The sequence below is a fragment of the Mytilus edulis genome, chromosome 1 (genome assembly GCF_963676685.1).
Source record: "Mytilus edulis chromosome 1, xbMytEdul2.2, whole genome shotgun sequence".
NCBI lineage: Eukaryota > Metazoa > Mollusca > Bivalvia > Mytilida > Mytilidae > Mytilus > Mytilus edulis.
Window position 1 is genome coordinate 70,827,921 of NC_092344.1, and position 6,081 is coordinate 70,834,001.

Below are 6,081 nucleotides of genomic sequence, written 5' to 3' on the forward strand. Positions count from 1 at the left end.
CTAGTACTATCAGTACAGTAACACCATTACTTTGCTAAACAAAGTATGTACGTATGTTGTATTGTTACACCAAATCAAGAGCCTCTAATTCGGTAGCTGTCGTTTAATTTGTTGCTGTATACACTACCAACAATTTGACTAGCATTTACATGTACATTAAATGCCGCTATATAAACAGTACTTTTAGGAAACATCACTAATCAGTACATTAAATGCCACTATATAAACAGTACTTTTAGAAAACATCACTAATCAGTACATTAAATGTCGCTATATAAACAGTACTTTTAGGAAACATCACTAAACAGATGGGCGTCAAGTTGGTTACCTATTCCCTATTCCCTATTCGTTACCTATTCCCTATTCCCTATTCGTTGCCTATTCGTTACCTATTCCCTATTCCCTATTCGTTACCTATTCGTTACCTATTCCCTATTCCCTATTCGTTACCTATTCGTTACCTATTCCCTATTCCCTATTCGTTGCCTATTCGTTACCTATTCCCTATTCCCTATTCGTTACCTATTCGTTACCTATTCCCTATTCCCTATTCGTTACCTATTCCCTATTCCCTATTCGTTACCTATTCGTTACCTATTCCCTATTCCCTATTCGTTACCTATTCGTTACCTATTTGATTTTTAATATCCTTCCCCCTTTTTAATTATGGCATGGAATAGTTTAATATGGCTGCCGTTACCATGGAAACGGCACAATTGTGAAAAAAATGAGCTTTTGGTTTTTGGTGAACTGTTTGGATATGCTTCAACTCAGAATCATCATATTTTAAAACAATGTAGGTGCCCACTATATACAGGTGTTGGATGATTTTGGCGATCATTGGAACTACTATGTTGCCATGGAAACTACACCAAAATTTTCAAAATTCTAAAAATGCTCAAAACTTCATGAAACTTCACAGTAATGATGAGCAACATTGGAGTTGGAATTTCCAAAATAGGTCTTGTTACCATGGAAACAATGCAAAAAGGTCAAAAATTTCAAAAATAAGAATTTTCCGCAAACTGGATGAAACTTTACAGGAATGGTAACTGGCATAGGAGAGTTGGATTTTGAAGTTAGAATTTTCAAAATGGCCGCCGTAACCATGGAAACAGCAAAAATTTCAAAAATTCAAAATGTTCAAACTTAATGAAACTTTGCAAAAATGGTACTAGACATCTGTAGATGCTCTCTTTGACTTTGGAATTGTCAAAATGGCTGCCGCTCACCTGGTAATAGGGGGAAGGGGTGCCTTCCGTTATTGCTAGCAATTACAAATCTAGTTGTTAATAGTCTTACATATGGTAATAGTTCTGAATTGGTTGAGGTAAAATGATCTTTTTATGACCTATTTATATGTGTTTGTGCTCAACCGATCCTTTTACTTCATGTTCGATACGCATTTGTTCCTTACTTGTTTTTTTATACGTTCTACCTTTTAACTGCTTTATGTCCGTATGTTTGAAGATGGATCTTGGTTCGACGGGATGAAATCACCGTGTTAGCGCTTGCGTAAAAACGAAGATGTGGTATGATTGCCAATGAGACAACACTCCACATTAGACCAAAATGACACAGAAATTATCAACTATAGTTCACTGTACGGCCTTCAACAATGAGCATAGCCCAAACCGTGTAGTCACCTATAAAAGGCCCAGACATGACAACCTCATACAATTCAAACAACAAAACTGACGGCCGTATTTCATATACAAAAAAATAAACGGAAATATGTAACACAAAAACAAACGATAACTACTTAATTTCAGGCTCTTGTCTAGGGACAGGCACATACTTACATAATGTGGTAGAGTTAAACATGTAAGCAGGGTGTACATCGTTTCGGAGCATGCTATTACCTTGTTTAATTCGTTCCATCACTCGCTTATAATTCGCTTATAATACGTGTATCTTACGTTGCACCTTTTAAAACATGATTTTCAATTGTTTTGTTGTCTCTGGTGGAAGATTTGGGCTCTTAGAGGTGATATAACTCTATAAGTGCATTTGTATCCGTTCCAGCGGTCGGATAATACCCTGTTAAATATTCGTTACTAATTCGCTTTTAAAAAGTTTGTTGTACGTTGCACCTTTTAGAAAAGGATTTCCAATTGTGTTCATATCTCTGGTGGTAATAATGTGTTCTTATAGATGAAATACCCCTATAAGCGCATATGTACTCGTTCCAGCGATCGGTTAATACCCTGTTACCTATTCGTTACCTATTCGTTACCTATTCACTTATAGTACGTTTGTTGTACGTTGCACCTTTTAGAAAAGGATTTTCAATTAAATTCATATCTCTGGTGGTAACAATGTGTTCTTAGAGATAAAATGACCCTATTAGAGCGCATGAACCTGTTCCAGCGCTCGCTTAATACCCTGTTACCTATTCGTTACCTATTCACTTATAATACGTTTGTTGTATGTTGCACCTTTTAGAAAAGGATTTTTAATTGTCTCCATGTCTTTTGTGGTAACAATGTGTTCTTAGAGATGAAATTACCCTATTAGCGCGCATGTACTCGTTCCAGCGCTCGGGTAATACCCTGTTACCTATTCGTTACCTATTCGTTACCTATTCGCTTATAATACAATTTTTATACGTTGCACCTGTTAGAAAAGGATTTTCAATTATGTCCAGGTCTCAGACGGTAACAATGTGTTCTTAGAGATGAAATGACCCCATTAGAGCGCATGTACCCGTTCCAGCGCTCGGTAAATAACCTGTTACCTATTCGTTACCTATTCGCTTTTAATGCGCGGGGTATACGCTGCAACTTGAAATAAATCGTGTTTTAATTGTGTTCATGTCTGGTGGTAACAATGTGTTCTTAGAGATGAATGACCCCATTAGAGCGCATGTACCCGATCCAGCGCTCGGTAAATAACCTGTTACCTATTCGTTACTTATTCGCTTTTAATGCGCGGGGTATACGGTGCACCTTGAAATAAATCGTTTTTTAATTGTGTTCAGGTCTCTGGTGGTAAGAATGTTTTCTTAGAGATGAAATTACCCTATTAGCGCGCATGTACCCGTTCCAGCGCTCGGTTAATACCCTGTTACCTATTCGTTACCTATTCGCTTATAATACATTTTTTTATACGTTGCACCTGTTAGAAAAGGATTTTCAATTATGTCCAGGTCTCAGACGGTAACAATGTGTTCTTAGAGATGAAATGACCCCAGTAGAGCGCATGTACCCGTTCCAGCGCTCGGTAAATAACCTGTTACCTATTCGTTACCTATTCGCTTTTAATGCGCGGGGTATACGGTGCACCTTGAAATAAATCGTTTTTTAATTGTGTTCAGGTCTCTGGTGGTAACAATGTGTTCTTAAAGATGAAATGACCCTATTAGCGCGCATGTACCCGTTCCAGCGCTCGGTTAATACCCTGTTACCTATTCGTTACCTATTCGTTACCTATTCGCTTATAATACATTTTTTTATACGTTGCACCTGTTAGAAAAGGATTTTCAATTATGTCCAGGTCTCAGACGGTAACAATGTGTTCTTAGAGATGAAATGACCGCATTAGAGCGCATGTACCCGTTCCAGCGTTCGGTAAATAACCTGTTGCCTATTCGTTACCTATTCGCTTTTAATGCGCGGGGTATACGCTGCAACTTGAAATAAATCGTGTTTTAATTGTGTTCATGTCTGGTGGTAACAATGTGTTCTTAGAGATGAATGACCCCATTAGAGCGCATGTACCCGTTCCAGCGCTCGGTAAATAACCTGTTACCTATTCGTTACTTATTCGCTTTTAATGCGCGGGGTATACGGTGCACCTTGAAATAAATCGTTTTTTAATTGTGTTCAGGTCTCTGGTGGTAAGAATGTGTTCTTAGAGATGAAATTACCCTATTAGCGCGCATGTACCCGTTCCAGCGCTCGGTTAATACCCTGTTACCTATTCGTTACCTATTCGCTTATAATACATTTTTTTATACGTTGCACCTGTTAGAAAAGGATTTTCAATTATGTCCAGGTCTCAGACGGTAACAATGTGTTCTTAGAGATGAAATGACACCAGTAGAGCGCATGTACCCGTTCCAGCGCTCGGTAAATAACCTGTTACCTATTCGTTACCTATTCGCTTTTAATGCGCGGGGTATACGGTGCACCTTGAAATAAATCGTTTTTTAATTGTGTTCAGGTCTCTGGTGGTAACAATGTGTTCTTAAAGATGAAATGACCCTATTAGCGCGCATGTACCCGTTCCAGCGCTCGGTTAATACCCTGTTACCTATTCGTTACCTATTCGTTACCTATTCGCTTATAATACATTTTTTTATACGTTGCACCTGTTAGAAAAGGATTTTCAATTATGTCCAGGTCTCAGACGGTAACAATGTGTTCTTAGAGATGAAATGACCGCATTAGAGCGCATGTACCCGTTCCAGCGTTCGGTAAATAACCTGTTGCCTATTCGTTACCTATTCGCTTTTAATGCGCGGGGTATACGCTGCAACTTGAAATAAATCGTGTTTTAATTGTGTTCATGTCTGGTGGTAACAATGTGTTCTTAGAGATGAATGACCCCATTAGAGCGCATGTACCCGTTCCAGCGCTCGGTAAATAACCTGTTACCTATTCGTTACTTATTCGCTTTTAATGCGCGGGGTATACGGTGCACCTTGAAATAAATCGTTTTTTAATTGTGTTCAGGTCTCTGGTGGTAAGAATGTGTTCTTAGAGATGAAATTACCCTATTAGCGCGCATGTACCCGTTCCAGCGCTCGGTTAATACCCTGTTACCTATTCGTTACCTATTCGTTACCTATTCGCTTATAATACATTTTTTTATACGTTGCACCTGTTAGAAAAGGATTTTCAATTATGTCCAGGTCTCAGACGGTAACAATGTGTTCTTAGAGATGAAATGACACCAGTAGAGCGCATGTACCCGTTCCAGCGCTCGGTAAATAACCTGTTACCTATTCGTTACCTATTCGCTTTTAATGCGCGGGGTATACGGTGCACCTTGAAATAAATCGTTTTTTAATTGTGTTCAGGTCTCTGGTGGTAACAATGTGTTCTTAGAGATGAAATTACCCTATTAGCGCTCATGTACCCGTTCCAGCGCTCGATAAATACCCTGTTACCTATTCGTTTCCTATTCACTTATAATACGTTTGTTGTACGTTGCATCTTTTAGAAAAGGATTTTTAATTCAGTTCATATCTCTGGTGGTAATAATGTGTTCTTTTAGATGAAATACCCCTATTAGCGCGTATGTACTCGTTCCAGCGCTCAGTTAATACCCTGCTTCTTATTCGTTCCTTTTTTGCTTTTAATGCACGAGGTATACGTTGCACCTTGAAATAATTTTTTTTAATAGTGTTCATGTCTCTGGTGGTAACAATGTGTTCTAAGGGATGAAATGACCCTATTAGAGCGCATGAACCCGTTCCAGTGCTCGTTTAATACCCTGTTACCTATTCGTTGCCTATTCACTTATAATACGTTTGTTGTATGTTGCACCTTTTAGAAAAGGATTTTTAATTGTCTCCATGTCTCTTGTGGTAACAATGTGTTCTTAGTGATGAAATGACCCTATTAGTGCGCATGTACCCGTTCCAGCGCTCGGTCAATACCCTGTTACCTATTCGTTACCTATTCACTTATAATACGTTTGTTGTACGTTAAACCTTTCAGAAAAGGATTTTCAATTGTGTCCGTGTCTCTGGTGGTAACAATGTGTTCTTAGAGATGAAATGACCCTATTAGCGCGCATGTACCCGTTCCAGCGCTCGATAAATACCCTGTTACCTATTCGTTTCCTATTCTTTACCTATTCACTTATAAGACGTTTGTTAATGAGTAAAATTTCACTGTTGTCATGTTTTTTTATGTGTTTGACTGATACCCTGTTTCCTTTTGGTTTTATTTACTGATTTGTCATTTGTCAGAGTCAAAATGATTGGACATAATGAAGTTTAAATAAAGAAAGATGATCTGGTTTTGTAAGCAATTAATAAAATTACTTTAGGTTTGTTTAAGCTTTTGATTTTGTCATTTGATTATAGGGACATACCTTTTCAAATTTTCCTAGGAGTTCAGTTTTTATTGA